General features: G+C 36.0%; 1 protein-coding gene across 1 annotated transcript in view; it reads right to left on the bottom strand.

The window, feature by feature from the left end:
- Positions 1–24,545, bottom strand: part of DNAH11 (dynein axonemal heavy chain 11) — a 139,143-nt gene that overhangs the window by 94,005 nt on the left and 20,593 nt on the right. The window contains exons 6-14 of the mRNA XM_083822446.1: positions 15,115–15,270; positions 13,761–13,985; positions 12,381–12,462; positions 11,357–11,483; positions 6,582–6,724; positions 6,215–6,354; positions 3,469–3,607; positions 1,857–1,949; positions 879–1,005 (exon numbers count right to left, since the gene is read on the bottom strand). The gene's annotated coding sequence lies outside the window, so the exon portion shown is untranslated. The remainder of the gene's footprint in view (positions 1–878; positions 1,006–1,856; positions 1,950–3,468; positions 3,608–6,214; positions 6,355–6,581; positions 6,725–11,356; positions 11,484–12,380; positions 12,463–13,760; positions 13,986–15,114; positions 15,271–24,545) is intronic.

Raw genomic sequence — 24,545 nt, forward strand, 5'->3', positions numbered from 1 at the left:
CTGCATTTCCAGCAGCAAACATGGAGTGACACACTGCCAGTTGCTCTTCCAGTTGAACAGCCTACCACACAGGAGGGATACATAGTGAGACCCTTTGCTCTCCTGTTGTCCTCTTAACAAAGGGAGGGAAGTGTGCACAAAAGTTCTCTCTCCTCTCCTTCCTATTCCCTTTAACAGGAAATAGGAACTTAGACCTTCTCAGCACTTATCTCTGCTGTAGCGATGTTGCATCAAGCAACAACATTTGCCTTCCACAAAATGGGAAGAGAGCTGGCTTTTTTTTTTTTCTTTTTTTTTAATAAACGTAGTTACTTCAATGAGTGAGAACAAATCTTATCATTTTGCTATACACCTATACACTCCAATATTGTGCCAAACCAGGGATACAGAAGAGTTACCACAAATTTGCCGTCACTTTAGAGGATCACTTCAGCAGAGTGCATTCCAAAGTTAGAACAGTTGTGCACGTATAATTTGGTAAAATATAATATTAGCCCACTAAATTAATATTTCTTCCAAAGAATTAGTTCTGTGAGAAGCCGAATGGAAAGAGTCTGGCTGCTTATAAATTTCTGTCTTGGTGAAGAGCATCCACACTGACTTTCTGAAGTATAATAGGAGTGAGTTCATGTTCCTCATTGGTTATCTGATTCGCCCAGTTAGCAGAAATCAGAACACCCTAAAGAAGACTGATTGGAAAGTTCACAATACTCCAAGGTATAGCTTATTGTCTTTTGTCCCTGTTGTCAGGATAAAGGAACAATATAGACTGGAGCAGAAAGTCCCTTATAAATCCTGAGGACGGTCACATTTAACCTGCTTGGTTATTACAGTTTCCAAAAAAGCCTAATAAAGGATAGCTGTGTGTTATTGTATACCTCAGATGTAGATGGTGTTTGAAGGACAGTGGGAAAGTACTTCCTTAGTAGTCCAAATAACCACAGTTTATTTGGTCCGTACCAAAACGGTGTTTCAATATCTCTAAGTTTCACCTTTTCAACCTGTCTGTAATTTAAATTAAAATTAGTGTTTCAGTTTAGCTTATAGATGAGTAATACTTATGAGTATAAAATCACATGCATGTTTTCAGTAAGCATAGAGTTCTTACTCTTAATTATGCATTTTATTATACAGAAATAGCAGAACACACAGGAAAAAAACACAGGTAATCACACATTCCAAATCTATATCTTCATATTTATATGTTTTGTTTTCTTTTTCCTTCTTCCCCCCCTATAAATAGTCACCAACATTTGCTAAGCTATTGTGTAGAAGACTTGGTGCAGTAAACAAACATGCTTGTCAGTGGAGACAGCCTTTTTGAAAAGATATATTTTCCTTATGGATATATTTATCATACTGAGTTCCTGTACTGCCATGACAAAATGCCTTTGAAATACCGAGAATTTGAGGATGCCTTATCAATAGTGTAACATACTCAAAAATAACCTTCATGTCTAATACAACCCATTTGCAATTATTTTGATTGAAACTCTTAAGGGGAATAATTAAAGGCAATGAATTCTTTTACTTGGAGAATAAAGCTCTTTTCAGGCTACAAGTCAAGCTCCAGGGTAAATTGTTTAACCATCTGTTCAAATTACAGGTTCCTTATCCCTGGAATATCCAGAGCTGGAAACAGGTCACTGATCAGGCCCATGAAAACTGAGATATCATCTGTCACTATTTTAAGCAAATTGAAGTCTCTTAAGGCTCACATAAGCACCTGGAAAAGGATGGGAAGCCACAGATCACAAGAGCATTAAACCCTTCTCTTTTTAGGATTCTGGTTTTATTCAAAGAGAGAACACCAGGAACAGCTCCTACTCCTGTACGCTTTTAAATGAAGGTTGTACCTGATCCTCAGGTCTGTTCTTGTTTCTCCATTTCAGTAAGCCAGCAGTTACCAGAACTGACTTGATAGCATGAAGTCCCCAGTCACAGTGGTCCTGGAAAAATATTTTAATGAATTTTGTTAGTACAGGAAAATAAACCCAGTGTTAATGTATAAGAAAACACTAAGTTTAAAGTGACACCTTTTTGGTCCCTGTTTATGCTGTAGCCTTGCAGTGTTTTTATGCCAGTGTTGGAAGTCTAGCAAAGTAAAAGCATAAAAAGGTGAAATATGTATATCTATCAAATTGTTAATATGCCGTCTATCTTTACATGGCACCAGATTTGCACCAGAAGTAAAATGTCCAGGATGATACTTTGAGAATGTGATGTCATGAACTTTTGGATGCATTTCCACCTTGATTCCTCCAGTGACAATCTCACACTAATAGACATCATTTACAGCCACAAGGAGCTGACTCCTCTGGAGGTTTGGATTTCAGAAGGAGGCGACACACTGTTCTTCCAGCGCAGATGCAATATGTCTCCTTCCTCTTCTCGCAGATTGAGCATTTACTTGGCTCAAGTTTAAGATGTCAGGGTGCACTCTAAAAAACTCAATAACTTATTAATCCTTAGGTTCAGGTCACTTCGATGTCTTATTTTTCTATCACAGGGGTAAGCTGTGGGTAGGAACTACGAAGAAATGATGTCAAATATTGAGTTTTCTTGGGAAGCTGTCCTTTATATTAGTCATTCGCAGCACTTACTCACAGGCTGTATTTAACTACATCCTCATATATCTTCCACTATATTTTAAAGTATTGTATTCAATAGTACTATGCCTCCATGATGAAACAAGGAAAGCAGAAAAATTGCTGCCAAACATCTAATTTGACCTGATGTTAACAGTACTTTTCTGTTTCCAAAAGAGAAGACTGGGTAGACTAGCAACATATTTTACATCAAACACCAAAATTAAAGGACAAGAGACACAGGTAGCTATTCAGCCTAAAAACAACTTAGAAACATATGGTGAGGGAAGGGCTTAAAAAAAATGTAGATTTTTAGGATAGCTATTCTGAATATAAATTCTTCCTAGGATAATAATTACTTAGCACTGCTTTATTTTCTTTTCTTTTTTTTCTTTTTCTTTTTCTTTTTCTTTTTTTTTAAACAATCCTCCACTGTATTCACTGGCAAAAGTTTAAACAAACATTCACCCAAACAGAATAAATTAATTGTTATTCATAATAATTCCTACCCTGCTTTAAAGTTTTTCTCTTCTCCAAGAGGTAGGTTTTTTTTTTTTTTTCTAATACAAAAACAACAACACAGTTTAGTTCAGCCATCCCAGGTACTAGGCAGCAATTTACAATTTTTTAAACATGAAATTAATGCATTACAAATGTACCAAGATCAGAGAAAAGGGCACTTTATTCTAAATTCATATCTGATGCTAAAGTAGGGATGGGCATGTGATTTAAAGTGTCTTAAAAATAAAAAGACCATATAATTAAAATAAAATAAAATAAACCACACCACAATTATTATACAATGTCCAGCTACACTGTTTCCAAGTGAATACGTGTTAATTAACACATAGCAAACCCAGAAGCCCAAAGAGACCCTCACCTGTTTAGAGAACAGTTCCCTGCAGAGAGTATACAAGGTGCTAAACTTGCTGGCTAATAAGCACACATCAATAAACCCTTCAACAACCAACAAAATTTCACAGATCAGTTCAATGTCAGGGACAACCATGGCACAGGGTCTAAGGAAGAAAACAAACCCCGTAATCCAGATACACAGATTAGTACTTAAACATGGTAAGAATAAGTCACTTAAATCAAATGACTGATGTGTGCAAACATTTTTAAAAACAGAGCTCAAGAGAGTCACAATTAAGAGTGTCAGTCAAAGCTAACAAGGACCTTACTTCAAAGCAAAAGGAGCTAATTAGGAACCGTTGATTGTTAGCATTCAGTAACATTGCTGTACACAAAGGAGGCAGCTGAGAAATGCAGGGCTTGCAAGACAGGTACTAGGGATACTTCAAGCAGGCAGTCTGCTGCAGTGTCACTTGCCGTGAAGGACCAAAAGATATTGCCAGGAGCTGTGCAGGGTCTGGAAGTCAGGTGCTACACCCTGCCATTGCTGAAATGGCCATATTTTTTTTTTTTTAAAAGGACTTGGATTTTGGGGGTTGTTTAATGCTCTTATACAAGGTTGTGTTTGCCTTTGGAGGTTCCAGTGTTTGTTTGTTTCTTCCTTTTTTATTTTTTTATTTTTTCTCCCCTTAATTTAACCATTAGTTCAAACTTCTGGAACAAAAATACAACTCTAATGATATAATTCACTAAAAGCACTTGTGGGGAAAGATATTGTCCCTCCAATTTTTGCTAAGACCCAACTTAAGGGTCTTATAAGACCGGTTTACAACTGGCCTTACTCAGAATGCTGTAGCAACGCTGCATGCTAGCTGCATCCTTCAGAGCTCAGCTACTGCTACATCTATGTTGCTGTGTCTCGCACCCTATTACAGCTGGGGAAAGATCCCCCAAGGTTCACGACATTAAGGTCATCTGGATTAGGAGGATTTCACCTCAGAAAATGAGTACAGAGCATTTGAAGAAAAAGCAATCCTTTTGCTAGGAGCAGAGCTTTGCCCCACCTTGCTTGGGATAAAGAGAGGACTGATGGAAACCTCTCTAGTGACAGTCTTTGCAGAGGCAGATGAATTCAAATCCTAACCTCCTCCTTATAAGCAGATGTTGCTTCCTGCTTGTTATAAATTTAGGTCCAAAGAACAAGAAAGCTAATTGCTGCTGCCGCCCAGCCCTGCCATCTGAAGCAGGATGTTTGGTTGGTGAGAGGAGATGTGCCTGAGCAAACAGCTTTCCAACTTTAGCAGACTTCTGTGTCTTTCTGCTGTGAAAGCACGAAGGAGTATGGTGTCATAGGTAAAGCAAAAATAATACAAATACCAAAATGTTGGTCTATTTTAATAGATAAGAAAGTAGCGTCCATTTCAGCTTGCTCACAGAAGCACTAATGTGAGGCCCAGTTCTGCCCTAGGTTTCTATCTTTTAAAAATCAAAGGGGTTTACTGCTCAGAAAAGCAATCCCAGATATCACGTCTATACTCATGCCTCTCCAGACAGCCTGACAATGCCTTGCAGCTTGCCCTATTGAACTTCAATATGTTGAGAAATCAATTCAGTGAATCAAATTGTTCTCAAGTCTTGGTTAAATCAGTGAAAAGCAAGGCAAGAGCATAGATTTCAAGTAACAAGGCAAGTTACAACTTCTTTTTAAGCAAGCTCTGCACTGTTTAAGTCAAAGACCATCATCACATAGTTTAAAGCACAGCTCCAACACTTTGTTGGAATAAATTGGCATCATTAATTCAGTCCCAGAACACCATTTTGATATTAACTCACTGAGTGCAACTTGCAAAACATAGTCAGATCTTTTAAAATCTAAACTTTTTTCCTTGAGAGACTGGCGTTAAGATATAAGGCATAAATATGCACTTTAAGAAAGAGATAACAGGCTGTCCTGCAGTGTCCAAAAGCATATGAAATTGTTTGCTGTGTACCATACTTTTCACAGCTTCTCACCAATCACACATTCAGTAGCTTACTAGGAAAGCATACGGCTTCACTTGGAACTGGTAGTCACAAAACATCTGTGTAGGCATACCTATGCTCATGGCAGAATGTGATAGCTAGGCACTTACACAAGTAGTTAATTTACTAGGTTAAACCAGCTGTAAGGATTCCCATCTATGGAATCTATCCCTACCACTAGACAGCAAACATTCTTGTGTGTGTATGTACATTTTAGTGCTCACAGGTATGTGCATATCCTGGGTTCATAGTGATAAATGTTCTAACTGATGATTTCAGTGTAATGGTTTGCCTAAGGAATATCTTTGTTACCTTTACATATATATATATATATACACACACATATATTTACTGTTGGATTAGATGTAAACAAGTGCATAATACAAAACCAGTCATCAGATGACAAAGGTTCATCTTTCCCAAGATCATGTCTCACAAGGGCCAAAAGCAAACGCTTAGGAAAGTTTATGCTAGCAGAGGAAACATAGTGGGAATTCTCTGGTGGGCACCGGCTTTTAGTAACCTGTCTTTCTACTGTCCAGCATATAATTTGGATAGAAAAGTTTGTACAGTTAGAGCAACAAAGAGTGCCTACAGCTGAAATACGTATATAGAAGGAACTAACTTTTTAAACATGCATTATAAATGCAAAGAACAAGAGTAAAAAAGGAAAATTCTGATGGTTGCTTCTCTGAGGAAAATATAATGAGGTCAGTTCTTCACATGGTACAGGACAGAGGTACACTCACTCAATAGAGCCAAGGCAGCTGCCAGAACTGAAGATGAAAGCAAGTGTAGAGCACAAGTCCATAAACTCTCTGAGCCTGCCAATAAAACAGGACTGAGACTGGCAGGGATGAGGTGGTCTTGAAAAGGCCAGGAGACAGCACTGCAGAAAAGAAGCAGAGGAAGGAGAATGATGTGGTACAGTGGAAACAAAAGGCCTGTCTCAAAAACACTGGGAAACCCTGGAACCTGAGACTTCTTGAAAAAATGAACCCCAACAAATTTCTGGCCCATACTGTGCAATGATTTTACATGGCAGGACTTGAACAAGACCAGAATTTCAACAGCAAAGCTTTAATTGCATTCCTGTAGGGCCAGGAGGTTACTCACATTTATTACTACATCTTGAAGAGGAAGTTATGTTGACGTAGTATATTACACGGGTGATTTAATGTTATTCTCTACTCCCTTATTGCATTTACAAAAGACTTCAGATGAAATTTGCAAGATTTTACTGATTCAGTATTCATGGTCTGTAAAGGACAAAAGAAAAAAAGCAATGAAAAAATACTTCTTTTTCTTGTCCCTAATTACATTCTGAATCATCTTTACTTGTACTGCCACCACCAACAGAAGTTCTGCTGAGATGCAATTGAATTCAAAGTATCCCCAAGCTCCTATCAGGACCAAGTTACAGAAAATTAGTTACTTAAGAATCCTAGTCTAAATCCTAAAAGATTTTGAAAATGCTTACAAAAATAAAACCAGCAGATAATTTCATTGGGCTTCTTATTTTTCTGTATCATATCATGATGGAAGTACCAATGCAATTATAAAGGATACATCAGTAGCGACACTTGGAATGAAACTGTCTAGTATCCCAAAAGGTATCTGTTTTTTGTTTGTTTGTTTTAAACACACCAGAGCTCCATTTCTTTATGGCAGGAAGATGTCATCTGCAGAGGTCCAGATTATCATTCCTTGCCCACCTTTTTTAAAGCAGAACAAGTCCTAAAGTCCCCAGCACTGACTACGTCCAGTCAGGAAGCAGAGACAATGTGAGACAGTGCTGTGCTCTGCTTGAAGTCACAGAACCAGCAGCAACCACAGAAACATAGCCTTGCTGCATCACACAAAGGTTCATTGTGGATCACCCTTTGTCTTTCATAGAAGCTAGCAGAAATTATTTTTAAAAAGAAGCATAAAAAAAGCAAGCCCAGGAGATGGATATCCTGGGAATATATGCCGTATATTTCCCCCCACACACAGACACATCAGACAGGATTTACTAAAACAAAACAACAACAAAAACAAAATAAACACATACAAAAACAAACAAAAACTGTCCAAACTCAAACCAGTGGAAAAAAAACACACCCCACAAACCACTCTACCAATTTTATCATCATATTTAATAGCCATGAACTGAACTGAAATATGACTAACCCTTTATTTGACCTTTTTTTATACTTGTGTCATTCTGTAGCCAACTGTTCTGTATTTTAAACTGCACACTGTGTGAAGGTGTTTCTTTTTTTTTTAAAAAAAAAAACAAAAACTCTGCTGCCTAATAGTTTCAGGTAGTGCCTATTTACATTTATATTAGAGACACTGAACAAAAGACGAATCTTTGTCCATCTCCGCTATTATTGGGATAATTTTAGATACCTCTATCAGATTTTCCTCTCCTTACAGGTGTCTTTCCGATTTGTATTTCCAATGTGGCAGATTTTCTAAGTTGGTAAAGAAAACCAGACTACTTAAGTATTCAAAGGAAGCAGAGGTAAGCAAAGGTGAAACAAAATTCAAACAGCAGAAGCTACTCTTCTGAAGCGGGACTAAAATAAATAATATTACAAGTAAACTCTTTGGTTTGATTCAAAGAAAAACAACAGTTTCTGCTTCCTTAAACAAATACATGGGTTTAATATTTATATCTGTACTGCTTTCATACTTTGTTCTTGCTACACTAACATGGATGAACTCTGGTAGTCTTTGCTTTTACCTTTCATCTCAGTTCAGAATGGTCCCATGGAAAACCCAGCAACAAAGATGTACTCAAAAGGCCCATGAGATAACAAAAACTGAAGCAAAAGGCCTATTTCTTTTTCTTTTTTTTTTTCCTTCCCGTAATGCTAGTAGCAGTTAATTTACTATAAGACTAAAATTATTAAATATGCCACTAATATCTTTTTATGAGACCATTTTCACACTGTGTTAATTTTCCCTGAATTAAGCAAAAAGAAGATATCAATAACTATTTCTTGTGGTAATCCTTCAGAGCTGATTCCAAACCCTCTTCCAGCCTAGTGAATGCCATTTCTACATCTCAAACCCACCAGATTTTTGAACAGGTAAGTGCAACCTAGCCTGAGTAGTCAAGAAGTTCTCTCTGCTTTTCTTCATGGGCCACTATCACCTTACTGATGAAGAGACGCACTGTTTTTGCATACAGTTTCACCAAGGTGTTGCAACCAAGACTCTATCTTTGGAAAAAAAAAAAAAAAAAGCATAAATCTACTCACATAGCATAAATGCTATGTTTTATATTAACAAAATAGGAAGCTCATCTTTTTAATCCTTACAAAAGATTTTCTTCGTATCAACATTTTTTACAAGCTTGAACTGAGAGTTTTTCTGTTTGTTTGCTTTTCTTCTTTTTTTCCCCATTTTCTCTTTCCACACTGCTTCTTCAGTAGGATTTAATTCTGAGGAGCCTTTCCCAATTACTGGGATACCAGATATTGTTTTGCTTTACATATCCATTTGACTGAAGCACACAGACCTACTGTCTTAGAGCTCCAAATATAAAAGCCTGAAGTTTTTCTGTTCTGCAGAGACAGAGTAAACACAGACAATACAGTCTTTCCTATGTCTCCAGGCACTCAAACGTAGCTGTGTCTTGGAGAAACTATCTCTAAGAGGCAAGCTGCATATATTTGCCCATTCAATCTCTGGCTTCCCTGCTGAGACAATCAATCATTAGAACTACATGCAACATCAATTTTATGCAATGTGAATGCTTATCCATTCAGCACTGTTGTGAGAACAATAAGTTATTGTCTCAAAAGCTGCTGATCTGTTCTTTCTGACCTACCACTACCCAGTTAGTATGCATACTGGCTGGCCAATTAGCAAACATGAGGCTCAAAAACAGCTAAACCCATGTTCAGCTGATAGGGGACATGGGAGAGAGCTTGAGGTCTGGAGAGGTGTGCCTTAAAGGATTAGAGAGGAGGAGAACTGAAATTGTTATGGAAATGCAGAAGAGAGAAGTATGAGGAACATAACATTTAACTATAGGGTTCATTAGTACGAACTATTAGTATGGGTTCAACGTTCTGTGGCTTTCAGCACAATTTTTCTTTTTTGATTGCTCCTAAACACTTAACTCTCTACACTTCTTTATAAGCTTCCACACAAAGGGCAACTAGATTATTTATTAAGTTAGTAGTTTATTAAGCAGCTCTGAGCAATGTAATAATGATAACAATATTTTGAAATTTGGAAAAGATATTTGTAATTTTTTATTATGATTTTTTTTAAAGTTTCCATTTTAAAAAGTGACATTTTATGCCAGTCTAAGTGTCTATTTAATCTACATCCCAAAGAAGGGAAAATTCATGAACTAAAATTCATATAACTCAATGTACCTGACCACTGCAACCACACTCTTCGCGGAAAGGAACATGCCCCTTTTCTCTGCTGTACATTCCAAAGGCAGTATTTGTAGATTCCTCTACATGCTCTTGAAAATGTTTCTTCACATTCAATTGATTGTAGCAAGTAAAATGCACCAAATGGTGGGGTGATTAACAGCACTTCAATTGTAAGTTTTAAAAACAATAGATTTTTTTTTAAATGGTATTTTGATAACATTAGAACACTTATGGCAATGAAACAAATAAGAAGAATATTTCTGATTCCTCTGGTGGCACAGCCTGACACGGCAACACTGACTGTTGCATGATTACTACATAAGAGGTTTTTATGGGAAAAGCTGGGTGGAAACGCTCACAGAGCAAGTAGTGAATAGAGTTAATGACACTATTGTCAGTTGTCAAAGAGACTGAAGGTCTAAGCTCAATATGAAACAGATGTCTTGAAATTGTTATTAATTATGGTTAGTGATTATTTCACAAAAAAAAACCGTTGATTTAGGTCTAAATGCCTTGTGTAACAACACACCTCTCCAAAGACCATAGATTTTGAAGATCACTGTCTACACACTGGCATGGTCTATTCCTGACAAGTAGAACAGAAGATTGTCCGGCTGCTCTTCTTATATATAACATAGAGCAATTAATGGATGAAACAAGTCACTAAGATTTAGTTGTGTAAAGTAGATGGGAGAATCTACGATCATGTCCAAAAAGGCTTAACATTCAGGCCTATCAAATAATTCATCCTCTGGGAAAATATCAGTTCTTCTGTTTCATGTCTCATCCCTCCTAAAACAACTTTGCCTGAGACACACCAATAGCTCTAGTACTCAGAGAATTAATGGCCATAGCTGGATCATCACTGAGGCCAGGAATATCATCTGGCATGTACATATATCTGGCATGTAGAGTATAGAGCTTCTGAAATGAAAAATGCCTGTGTTTTAATACAAACTGGTCTCAAAATGTCACAAAATCTAACAAATTACTGTTGAAGGAGAGAAAACAAGGATAGCTACAAAAACATTGCTGACATTAATGGTCAGCAGTAAAGCCATTAACAACGTTACAAAGACCATGGATCTCTCAGTCTTACTTATCACCACTACACATAACATTTCTGAAATTTGATCAGTCAGCACCAGAAGCAGAATTCATTTGATGATCTTATTGGCCTTTTCCATTTCTAATTCCTGCAAAGTTATGATCCATACAAATTCAAATCATACACAGCTAAATTTTCAGTAAGAGACAGCACAAGATTTCTAATATCTCAGAATGATGGTTTAATCTCTCCTTGATGAAGACCTTGTACCTCTCCTAGCTGTCAGGAAATGGTTACTGCCTTTCTTCAGAAATGTGAAATTATTTTGTATAAGTAAATTAACACTCAACTCTCAAAAATAAAGGTGAGGTACTATGATACTATCTTCTCACATCATAACCTGGAAATATATCCTTCTATAGACAACATGAAGTACAAAAATGTGCAAAGAATTTTACCTGTTCCAGCTGTGTTCCTATTGGAAGAATAGCTAGCAAGTCTGTTGAAGAAACAAAATAGAAGTGAGGAAACGCTATGTGCTTGGTTTCTAAATATCCACCCAGAGCTTTTTCCCAAAGAGGAAGTCTGAAAGAAAACAGAAATTTTAATGATACTTGACTTCAACCACCCTAAAACCAAGAATTCTCTTCCAGTTAAGGAGGAAATCAGACGAAACAGTAAAACAGAACAATGCAGTCTACTTTTAATTTTAAGTACCAACAATAGATCCAGCTGTAAGAAACAGCTGGAAAGTGGCAAACTTTACATATTTTCAAAACAGCTCTTTTCACTCCTTCAGACCAAGAAGTCTATGAGAACGGAAAGTTACCGGAGAATTCTCCGAGAAAGTACATTTGGCTACATGGAAACTCCTCTTCAACTCTTCCAAAGAGTCCAGCCTTAGAAAACAAGGGTCAAGAAGATTTCTTTTTGACAGGGCAGATATTTATAGATAAAATAAATTTTTGAAAATGCAAAACCCAATGAACCACTGTATTGAGAGTGTGAAGTGACTCCTAAGATACATTTTCATGTGTGAATAATAACAAACACAAAAATAAATGCTGGTATTGACACTAGAAGTATTAAGCTTCAAAATGCTCAATTACATGCCTATCTGCAGGGGAAATAAGACAAACACCACATTTATTTGTGCATGACATATCTGCTGAAAGTGGGAAATGAAGACTCTCAGCTACAAGTTTGTGTGTAGGGAGAAAATAAATTTGATAAAAACTGAAAATATTTTTAAGACATTTGAAAAAGTTTACATCATGCAATTCATAAATAACAAAATAATACCTCAAATGTAATTAATCATACAAAAAACTGTACAAGTCCAGTACCTCAAATAGCAATGAATGACAAAAATATATCATATAATTTCAAAACTGTACAAAAAGCAAGCATGACTTGACACCCCTCATTTCCCGACTATTCCAGAACTGTATTTCCAACTCATGGTCATACTGGAAATTTTACCTGTGCTGCAAATCTTCAATTTTTCATACATCTATGGCTTGGTGGTAACTTCTATCACATTTTTGTTTTTGTTGTGTCATTCCTGTACAGAATTGTGAGGAAATTAGTTACAACAGGTGGAATTCCCCTCACATTTTTTCCAATTCATACCATTTAGTATAATGGGACAAAGAAAGCACAGGGAAAAGGAAGTGGAAGAAGGAACCTCACCAGCTCAAGATTCTGTGTTTTTTTTTTTTTTTTAAATGACAAAAGAAGAAAATCCACAACCATTTATTTTCACAATGTTTACACTGAACATGAAGAAAATGAAAAAGGAACTCAGGCAACTGAGTTCTTCTTTGAACAGCCATTGAAGAAAAACAAACACTGCTTTGATTATACTATTAGATCTCTTCTAACAAAATGACAGATTACACCAAAAACATTAACTTGTATGACAATTCTGCTTATATGTGAAAGACCCATGCCTTCTTCAATATGCATCATGAAGAAAAGCATGCATGTTAAATGCCATGACTAATTTCATCATTCTTAACAAGGTTTTCAACTAATGCAAAGGTGTGAATGTAGGGTTTTTTTGTGTGTATAGTTAGACATGTTGCAGCCCATATTGCTTATGCTGCAGATTTAAACAATTAGAAATTTATTTGAAGTTTTAAATGTAGAACCTATGAAATGATCATTATCATAACTTAGCTTTTCAGAAACACATCTAGTGAAAAGTGAGATCTCAGAATTTTCCCTGACATATGTAGACTGAATTATAGGTATGTTCATAGTGCAAGTTACTCTCTTTACTCAACAAGGGTTCAGTGACTTTTTTTGTTTGGTCAGAATGAACAATTAAGATGTGATATTTTGTGTAAGTGAAAATGCTTAGGCTGATCTGCTGTCATTTTTGGTCATTAATAAACAGTATATCATAACCTTATATTTCACCTATCACTGTCATAAATTATATGAAGTTTCACAGAAAGGATTTCCTTAACTGAGAAGTATCATATCTCTGTGCAACTCCGGGAGATTAAAAAGCTAACAAAGAGTAACTAAAAGAAGATATTAAAGTCATGTGAAGGAACCATCCACAGAACTTTTTCCACTACTGAGGTCTGTGATAATGTGCCAATCTGCATGCCAGTCCATGTGAAAGGAAAACAAGGCAAATAAATACTTTAATTTTAATAATAAAGAACGCAGACTACACCTAAGTATACTTTCTGCAATAACATTAACTCAATGGGTTAGAAACAAACCTATCAAAGAAATTCTCAGACTAAACTGTCAACATGGTATTGTTTAAAAATATCTGCTTAATTGCTCACTCTATATAATTCAAATACAAGACATAAATTAACATAACACACTCACTCTACTTACTCTGAAGCCTGTATTGATTTCGTTAAGTCTATGTACATCTTCAGGCAAATGGCTTCTGATATCATCAGAGACAATGAAAATACTTCCTAGATGAGCCCATGTGTATTGAACTTCCATCCAAATGGAAATGACAGAATCTGCCACATTTCATTTATTTTGTCAACCTTTCATTTGTTCAGTGAAATACACCACATATTTACTTTTCAGTATTGTTTGTAGCTGAACCTAGAAAGACAAAAAAAAAACTTCAAAAAATGCACTAATCAAAATAATTTATCAGAGGAAATAGGGCTAAGGTGAGTTCAATAAATTCTCTTGTTATTACTGTATATCATAACAGAACACATCTTTAAATGCTGCACATGGACAGCATATTATCGAATAATAAAAAAATCTAAGAAAACATAAGTTTAGAAAGCTGTAATTTCATTAACTCCTACATCAAGACAGGACTTTTCTTAGAATATGTACAGTTACATAGCATGCATATAATTTCACAGGACTAACATCTGGAGAAAATGTAACTCACTAACAAAGATTCATGAAAAAAGTTTTTAACTAACCAAGCATATCAAAGGAACAACTAATAATGATATACTAATAGTATTTCTATTAAGCTTTTACTTGTTTTTTTTTTTTTTTTTTTTTTTTTTATCTAGAGTTTCAAGCAGCTGTTCAATTGACTTTATTAAAGGAGCTCTGTTGCTGTGATGTTCTCCATAAGAAAATTCCAAGGCAGCCCACATTTGGCTGATTTTTGCAAAAATCTGGAAACAACGACAGTAATTATAACCTCTGTCAACAGTCTCCCTACAAACTAATTCCTAAAGAATTTACTAGTAGGCTGATGCTTCAGGTGGCTTATTTATTTCCTTTCTTTCCATTTTTACTTTGCCCCTCATTTCCTCTGGTCATTATCAAGAAACCTTCTCTTTGCTATCCAGGAAAGTTTCTAGCCACATTGCTTGCTTTTCTTCTAAATATTTAATATGAATTATTACTTGTAAGTATTTCCTGTCTCAGACAAAACAGAGAACTCTTTATGCTTAGTGCTGCTCTTAAACTCAGCAGGGAGAGAGACACCTACTGAACAAACCTCTAATTTAGCAAGCGAGGTATGCCCCCAGGGAGTGCCCCCAGGGAGTGCCACCAGGGGGTCGGGTCCTTTTGTCTGAGCAGAGACCACAGATTCTCTTCTCAGTACTTGAGATGGCTCTGTCTAAACCCTGAATCACTGTTCCACTTCCACATTGAATGGCTGGCAGCAGCAGCACTACCACATGCCTGAGTGTACTTTTGCAGATATGTAGACTATGAAAGACCATTACTGGGGTCTCTTTAACTGAATACTTACTCCCATCACTTTCTTGACCTGGTATCATGTCTCTCTGACTGCAGAATTTTGCTTCTCCAATATTCCTCTCAAGGATGATATCAGATTCTTCACCTTTAACTCCAAGCCTCTACATGCATCCCAGACACAAACCTTATTATCCAAAGAATATATTTCCTATGGAATAGGATAAAAATAGCTACAATAATTACTTGTTATTAACAGCCACCTTAGAATAAACTAGTTGAAAGATCACGTAGTATAACTGCCTGACCACGACTAACCAAAAGTTAAACCATGTTATTGAGGGCATTGTCCAAATGCCTCTTGAACACTGACAGACCTGGGGCATCAACCACCTCTCTAGGGAGCCTGTTCCTCTGTTTGGCCACCCTCAAGGTAAAGAGATTTTTGTTTCTACTGTTGATTACTAAGAAAACTACCTTGTTGATAACTAAGAAAAAATGATGAGATTTGTCAGAAAGCTCTATTTTCCTGTTTCACATGCAGATGTTTGGGACAGCACAAGTCTGTGGAAGATTTTATTGGGGTCAGTAGATAAAGCAAAAGCTCTGAAAATTTACTTTCCAGTATGATACTTTAAATAATAAATAACAACTATTAACACAATGATTTTATAATTCCAGTTGGATCAGAGCCATTTATTCCATTGCAGCTCCAACGACTTAAACGATGTTCTTATTATATCACTGCAGATAAAAGTATCCATAAATTCAATAACCCTCTGTGAATAGGAGTTCTGGATATAAGGGAGAGTTCTGTGTACACCTGGGTGTGATGAACATGACACAAGCGATCAGCTGACGACCAGCAGTGGCAGTGATCAGCATCTTCCCTATTCCATGATCTGGCATATATGCCATAGTGAATGATGTGAAAGCAGAAGGTCAACACAGTGATCTCAGTCTTGTCCTTGCTTTTATTACCCCTACCACAGCACATTATTCCTGGTATCATGTAATGAAACCTATTTATTTCTGAGTGAAATACATACATGAATAAGGAGAAATATACCCATTAGGTTCAAGACTTTCTTAATTCAGTACTCAAGTTTAATATTGTCTGTGAATTACAGCTACTCCTTTAGTGTCCTCCAAATCATCTGGGGTGCTTCTGTTCTTATTTTTATTTCATTCTTCCTCTGTCCCATTGAAACTCTCTTCTGTAAGACTACTACCAACAACACATTGCAAATACTTCAAACAAAGTACCTTCCCTTTGAAAAAATGAGTGTCTTTGCTGAAGCTATGAAGCTAATCCAACTACTCTGGAGCTATGTCTAAGAGTAGAGCAGATAAACCTCTGCAAATTCAATTTGTCTCTAAAAATAATGACTTTCATCTGGTCATTTATTATTCTTTCATTATTTGTTCACACACCTCCACTATTCAGAAAAGTGACAGCATGGATTTACCATGTTCCTCCGCATGGATTGGAAACTCAGCCAGAAGAATAAAGTTTTAAAGGGAAGCCCCAAACCAAAACATGTTCCAGAACATTCAGTTTGGACATGAGCAACAAATCCACTGAAATATCAAAGTGGGTGGGAAGAGTGAGGAAGGGGTGGCACCAAGAGAGATAAATTGTACAAGCAGACAGCTATGGAACCTGCCTTGGCAAACCTTCTGAGCTCTACATCCATCTGTTCCCCATTAATCTGTCTCCACTGGGTTTTAGTCCAATCATCAGTGATGCTCAGAAACAGAAAGTACAGATAAAAGTGTCAACAACATTTGGTACAAACAAGCTTCTGCTATATATATCTGCTATAATAGATAGATAGATGCAGGGGGAAGGCCTAGCATGCAGAAATACCTTCTGGACCTTATTACTTGTTTCCAACCCTATACCACCACTACCTAGAAAGCACGCAAAATAATCCATCTTCTCAAAATCCAAGCCAAAAGCTAAGCATTTAAACTATTTCATACTTCAGTTTCTGATAGTGCCATAAAGGTACACATATGAATACTTATTAAACACACCCATACGAGGCAGCTGGGAGATGTGAGGGAATGTGCCCCATTCTCTCTTCATGGCAATAAAAATATTACACACACACGCATACACACACAAAAAAAGTAGTATATATATTTCTAATCTTGCCCATGAAAACCAACATCTTGATGTAAATAGAACTTCAAATGGCTGATTTCCCATACAACCTTTTTCTGGATTCAGAATCTGAGATATAACCATTGGTGAATTGGCTTTGCTTGTAGCCTTTTACATTTTTCTCAGTTCTGAAGTGGAACTTCGTGAAGTTTTACTCACTGATTTTAATTATTCCAGCAAACTATCGGTATTAAATAAGCTTAAAGTAAAACTGCAAAAGTTGTTTTTCTTTGGGATTATCTTGAAATTTGTTAACCTGAGAATAGAAATATTTTTAATCTGGTTTTCCTAAAACATAGCAGCTATAATTTCAAAAACAAAAGGAATATGAAATTATTCAATATTAAAAACTTAAAAAAAATAAATCAATACTATAAGCACTTCTAGGATCAAATGAAGAACATAACATTCAGAATATATTTTAACCTTTCCTTTTTCTTTTAATACCTTTCCAAAAACAAATTTACATTAATATAACCATTCATATCCCACACTTTCTTGAGCAACTGTATTTCTTTTCAACACTGAAGCACTTATTCCAGACTACAAGTAAAAGAAACAAAATTTTGCAGATTCTTGCATTAATAAAAATTCTTTATTCAGAGAGTGGTGTGGCACTGGAACAGGCTGCCCAGAAAAGCTGTGGATGTCCCATCCCTGGAAGTGTTCAAGGCCAGGTTGGATCGGGCTTTGGGCAACCTGCTCTAGTGGGAGCTGTCCCTGCCCATGGCAGGGGGTTGGAAGTAGATGGTCTTTAAGGTCCCTGCCAACTCAAGACATTCAATGATTCTACATATCTTTTTCAAGTTACTCAAAGCTAAATGGGCTATACATGATTCTGGTTATCAGTCTAGTGGATATTCCCCTACTCATCTTCCTAAGATATTAAGTTTCCATTATGTGCAGGTTACAGAATTCAGTATGACATCCGAGATAGAAACTCAAAGCACAGACACAGAGAGAGAAATATTCAGCAAATTTAAATCAGGCTTGCATAAAAAGGACAACTTCATTCTGCTGCTCACAGTTGCAGAAGTGTGTGAAAGCATGAGTAATCCTTTGGAAATTAGTGGGACTACGCTTCTATAAACTGTGCAACTGAGAAAACACATGAGGCTCAGGATTTCAAGACATGTTATTAAATGAGTTTGTAACTAAAAATAAACTTCTTGCCATTTACAATTAATTGGATTCAAGCATAAGAGAAGAAACTGAACCTGATAATATTCTATTTTCAGGTGGTCTGCTAACCTTTTCATTTGGGCAGACATTCAGAAAATATCACCCAGGAGTTCGTCAAAGGTCATAAAAGCCATCACCAGCCTCTTTATCTAGAGAAGATTTAAATTGAATATCTGTGGCATTAAGGATCATTTGTGCTTGAGAAACTGGAACTGGCTTCAAACTTTCTTCTGTGTTCTCCAAAAAGAAGTCTGAAGACTGCATTAGAGTGTTATATAAGCCATCAATCATAATGTCATCCATGTAACTCTTCCTAGAGACTGAGGAAGAATCTACTTTGAAGAGCTTTAAATTTCCCTGAATAAGGAAACAAACAAGCCTTCTCACAATTAAAAAAACATTTTATTTTATGATTGTGTTAATGTATGCCTTCATTCAGCAAGCTTCCTTGTTTTTATACTATTTTATAAAGTTGATGTATAGTACAAAACAACAGTAATAGTTCTTGTATCTGTAGTGTAGAAGACTCTTGAACCTCCTTGTAATCACATTTACACTAGCAAAACTGTACAAGGGTTAAGTATCTCTTGCACTGAGGTTGGTAAAAAGCTGGTACAAAGCTGTCATACAACACAGCAGCTTTGATATTACACATTCTATAAGAATACCTCTGCACATTTGTACTGCATTCCAGTACTAACCTTTGTTATATTTAACTAAGCATTAAAAAGAAACCCTTATTTTGATTTCCTTCTTAAATAAATATCAATAGTATAAATAAAGGCAATAATACAAAATAAGATCTGAATCTGAACTCAAGCATATTCTTTAGATACTAAGATTAATGTTGATAACAAACAAAAAATTATTGCAATAGAAACAAAAGCAGGTCCCTCAAGAAAATTTTGCAAAAAAGGGGCAAGGAGTCAAAAATCCTGCTTCTGCATTCACATCTCTTTCAAGTTCTTTGATTCAGGTTTACTGTATCACTAGTAGTTATGTAGCACAGAAGCCATTGTTTAAGGATATTATAATTGGACATAGCATTTATAAATAAATTTTATGTATATTTTTAATTAATCATATATATATTATAATCATATAAGCAAGCAATAGTGAAATTTCAAATCAAGATTATTTTACAATATATTCAGTACAAAAAAAGTGTTTCTGGATGACTTCTCCAGATACAGAAATGATTTTTATCTATGGGGATCATGGGAACAACATACCTAGGGGCACATAAATAGGACAGCAGCAGTACCGTGATCTCAGCTTGCCAGTCATTCCCAATCTACCAACTTAAAATGCACTTTTCAATTAATGCACTTTTCAAATTTTGCTAAAATTCTTCCCTTCTTCATATTTGTCTTCAAATGTGAGTCTTAATGAACTTTTACATAGATTGTGTAATTACACAGATAACTGAATAAAAACATAGAAATGATAAGAGTAGTAGTAGTCAAATATTTAACACCCAAATCAAAGTACAGCTCACTTGGCCATTACCTCTACAAGACAGGTGGTAGATATTAGTAGAAGCATATATTAGTAGATGCCATTTAGCAGCATTTTGCATATTTTAGCAATTCTTTCTCCTTTGCCATCCAGGTATAGTAGAGCTGCCTTTTTTTTTTTTTTTTTTTTTACCATTCCTGAAAAAGAGTACATGCTCCATTCAAGCATTCATAACCAGGTGGATTAGTTCTAGTGTTGTCCTTTGGCTGTTGAACTCTCTGCAAATCACACCCTAACGTTTTCACATTAGATACATTCCTAGCAGGTTTCCACCTGCTATGTGCACATTCTGCTTCTTTCAGCTGGTCATCAATAGTTCCCAGCTCTGTTTCAATCAGGGGATATTCTACCTCCAAAGCAGTCCGCATTAGTCTATTGTACAGCTGAGCAACAGGTTCAAGGTTTCCAACAAACTGTTCACAGGAGAGACATGCACAGGATGAAATCCCTTGAATGTCTCACACATAACATTATGCGCTTTGCTTAGCAAGACAGCTATTTGAGAGAGGTCCTTTCACACTTGAACAGTACCAAAGTGAAACTATGGCCCCTGAATTCGCCGACACAGAACAGGAGGCTGGGTGCAGGGCAAACTAGAGGAAGACAAGTGGATCCGCAGCCTGAAAGAACCAGGCTGGCAGTGCCCCCAGGTACTTCACACTCGTCTGTGGCCAGTATTGTAAGCTGAAAGGTAAGCTGCAGATAGGATTCTGTTTGGCGAGGATGTGGTATTTCCTTTGAACAAGCAAAACAGTGGGATAGTTAGAGCTGTGCATGTGCTCACACACACATGCAAGTTGCAACAGGGCAGGGAGGGTGGGGAGCAGAAAAAAACAAAAATACATCCCACATTGCTAACATATCACCCAGTCATAAACCTTTGCAAAAGTGTTCCTTTCTTTCCCTCATATGGAGCTAAAGTAGAATCTGGAATATTGGGTTGCTTCAACATCTGAGGTATTTCACTTCTCTCAATACAGCCACTAGCTGGAAGAAGCAAATAAACTGTTAATCTCACATTTATCCTGTCAGAAGTCTCAACACAAAGACATTTTGTTTACTTTGTATTTAATCTCAGATACGAAGTCATTAAAATACTCTGCTCATCAGCAGGTGGAATGGTTATTACCCAATTTAATTCAGGTGGGTCTAACTCTCCTACAGGAGCTGTTCATCCTTTGCGCTCCAACCTAAAATCATGTTTGGTGAAGGATCAGGAAACGAAAGAGAGGCAGGACACAATTTTCAAGTAACTTGGATATCTAGCTCCCACACAAGTATCTTTGAAAGCATTAACACAATAATACTGTTTACGTGGCATATAGTAGTGTTGTCCTGGGACAGAGAAATTCCTGGGTTTGCTAGTTATCGACTCATCCAAACAATGATCAGGGAAATCTCTTACAGATGTTAGCAAGTAATTCTGAGAGTGCTGTAGAAACAGAATATACCAATAAACTTGAGCTGTACACATGCACAACATGAGTGTATAAATGCACTTGTGTAAGAGGGCCATACTGTGCAGATCACACTTTTTCAGTAATTAATGATGTCTTATTTAAAAGCTATTAACTTTCCACTAAATCAGTGATTATGAACACTTACCGGTGAGACGTGGATGAGAAGTAGGACCAAGATGTCTCTATTCATTCCTTTAGTTGTACAGACCATTCAAATTTTCCTTAAGCAATTGACATATTTTTGTTAATTATTTCATCTCTTTCTTCCATATGTTTATTCGTAGAACAGAAATGAAACCATTATGAATTAACAAGAAAAACAGCTTTTATTTTTTCATTGTGCATACCTTTTTAATGTGTTCATCACATAAATATTTGCAATTATCCATTTTATTTTATTTTTTTATTTATTTGGAAAGCTTCCAAAGAAGGTTAAAATCTTAAAAGAAAATAAAGAAGAAGAAAAGAAAAAGCAAGCATTAGAGAGTTCTCTCTGCAATACTCTTCTCCCACCTTGAAGTCCCATTCAAAATGCTTTTCAAGTACAAGGATTGGAATTGTACCAAGCTCAGTATCAGTACGTATCAAGTGATGAGAAACAGACCACACATTTCAAAATTTCCTCTTAAATTTCGCTATGCAGATGAATTCTAGAATTCATCTAAAGTATGATAGTTTAATTTAGATCCTAGAATGTATGGAACTAGGTTTTCCAGATCCAGGCATGGACTCTGTACTGTAGATGTTTTCTGAATACCACATTGCATGTTTCTAAATTGTTTATTTTCTTCCTTCTTTCCAGATATATTCTTTCAGATGTCATTAGTTTCTTCATGCAGTCTCATGCAAATTCAAAGTCTTAATTTTATTTCAATGCCTTTTTTTTTTTTTTTTTTTGGAAGAAGTCTATGCTGTAAATAAATTACCAAGAGGCAAGCAGAAGTGAATTTTCTGAGGATAAGTCATTTTCCATTCTCCTTGCAACGTTTAAAGCTAAGAGAAGTTATCTGCCTTTTGAAAGAGATTTGATACTGTTTGTATTATCTGAATCCAGTGAGGAAGTTTGGAAAGAAATAGAAGAAATGCCAGTGTTTAATGCAAGATACTCATTTAATTGCCAAGAATGCCAAAGTGACAACCTAAGGAAAATTCATTTAATCAAAGCTATTAGTTAAGTATTAATTATTAATGTCTTATGCTTAATATATTAACTAATTTGCAATAATTTGAAACAGTTTGAGTGTTATGTATAAAATGTCAAAGATGTGCACGTCTAAAAGGGACTTTAAGAGTAATTAAGTCTGTGTTCCTGCTCCAAGACGATGTCTGCTATACCTGTTCCATTTCCAAAAGAAGTTTTTTTAACCCTCCCTGAAAGGTTTTCAGAAATGAAGAGCATGTCACTTCCCCTAGCAATCTAGTGATTCATTATTCTTCCCATAAAGCAGTTTTCTCATTTATTACACTTGAACTTTCTGCACTTTAGATTAAGCTCATTATGTTCTGGATGTAGGGAACAGCCTATTTCCTTCCTGTATGCAGAAATCTTTAATGTCTTCGAAGATTTATGTCTGTTCTCAGCCTTTTCTTCTTCAGCCTCAATAACTATTGAGGGATCATCTTTCTTAAAATGTAATGCTTACACCTGGACACAATACTTTGTTGGAGGCCTTATCACGGGCAGTAATAGATATGTAAGATTTCTCCTTGTGTCTTTCAAAATCACTGCCTGTTTGAACATCTTACATGCTTGCCTTGTTCTTAATAATTTGATATCATTCACTCAGGCTCTGAATATGACAAATCCTAATCTGTATCTTGAAAAACTGTTTCTAATCAACTTTCTCCATCTTACATATTAATTATTCCTGCTTTAGAATAATATATACCACTACAGAAATATGTTTTAGCTACCCAATTAACTGTACACCACACTGTTGATGGAAGAGCCTGGATGCATCTGATATCCATAAGATTCTCCATGTCTTGTGCAGTCAAGTGCAAATACAGAATGCTGGTGAACAGGAAATCTCTGTTTCTTCAAATTATCAAATATAATATATATATATATATTTTTTTTTTTTTACTTCTTAGCTATGGCTCCTGGAAAGAACCTGTGTTCTGAACATCATAAAATGCAAACAGACTTTGAGGACTTAGATTGTGCAGATGAGATACTTCACAAAAATTACATTTATTCCAAAAGAACCATAGTGCCCTTGTAGTTTCCAGCTTCAATTGAAGGCATATTCTTAAAGTTTATGTACACTTGTGATGTACTACCAAAGTACTTAATATTCCAAGGCATTCAATTCACAAATAGCTTACCTAGATAGAAACTGTAATTTAAGCAATACACATTTTTTTTTTAATAATAAATGAAAAATAGTTTTATCTAAATAAGTACTATCCCTGAACACAGATTCTAAACCTGAGCAGTCATGAAATCCTACACAAAAAATCTGTCAAGATCCAGGGTTTTGGTTTTACATCCAAAATAATCATCATCTAACTCCTGTAACATTAAAAAACATCTCTCTAAGTGAACACAAGATGACTACAGGAGTACGTTTGGATATATTAGCATAGTCACCATGATTCTTTTCAGGAAGCACATGAATCGTATTTTATATAACATTGGTTATCACTTGTTTCTCTCAGATTGCTAGAAAAATAATGTCATGATAATGTCTTCTTCAAGGGTCATCATGCCCTTAATGGTGCCAAGAAAATAAAATTAGAAATTTACACATATAGATCTGCTATTCCTCTAAAACATAAGAACCAGAGACCACAGATACAGAGCTATTTCCCTCCCTGCTTGCCCAAGGAAAATATTGAGGCAAAAATACTTTTCATTAATCTTTTCCTATTATGACTTGAAAGAAAGGAGGAAGGAAAATACAGAGGCTAGGCTGAGGTATATATTTGAGTTCTTCCCTGAAACAGTGGAATACTTTGTGACGTGAAGATAACATGCTTAATTTGTGGGAGAATGTGAGCATTTAACTCTACCCTGTGAGCTTATCTAGCATTGACCCAGTCTGGAAACTTCACAGGTATCTCCAGAAGGGGCAAGTACTTAAACAAAACACAATTTTTGTGCAACATACAGTATTTTCTTTAAAGATAGGTGATCCCCTTCTTGTGAAGTAC

The sequence above is a fragment of the Anser anser genome, assembly GCF_964211835.1.
Source record: "Anser anser genome assembly, chromosome: 2".
Lineage (NCBI taxonomy): Eukaryota > Metazoa > Chordata > Aves > Anseriformes > Anatidae > Anser > Anser anser.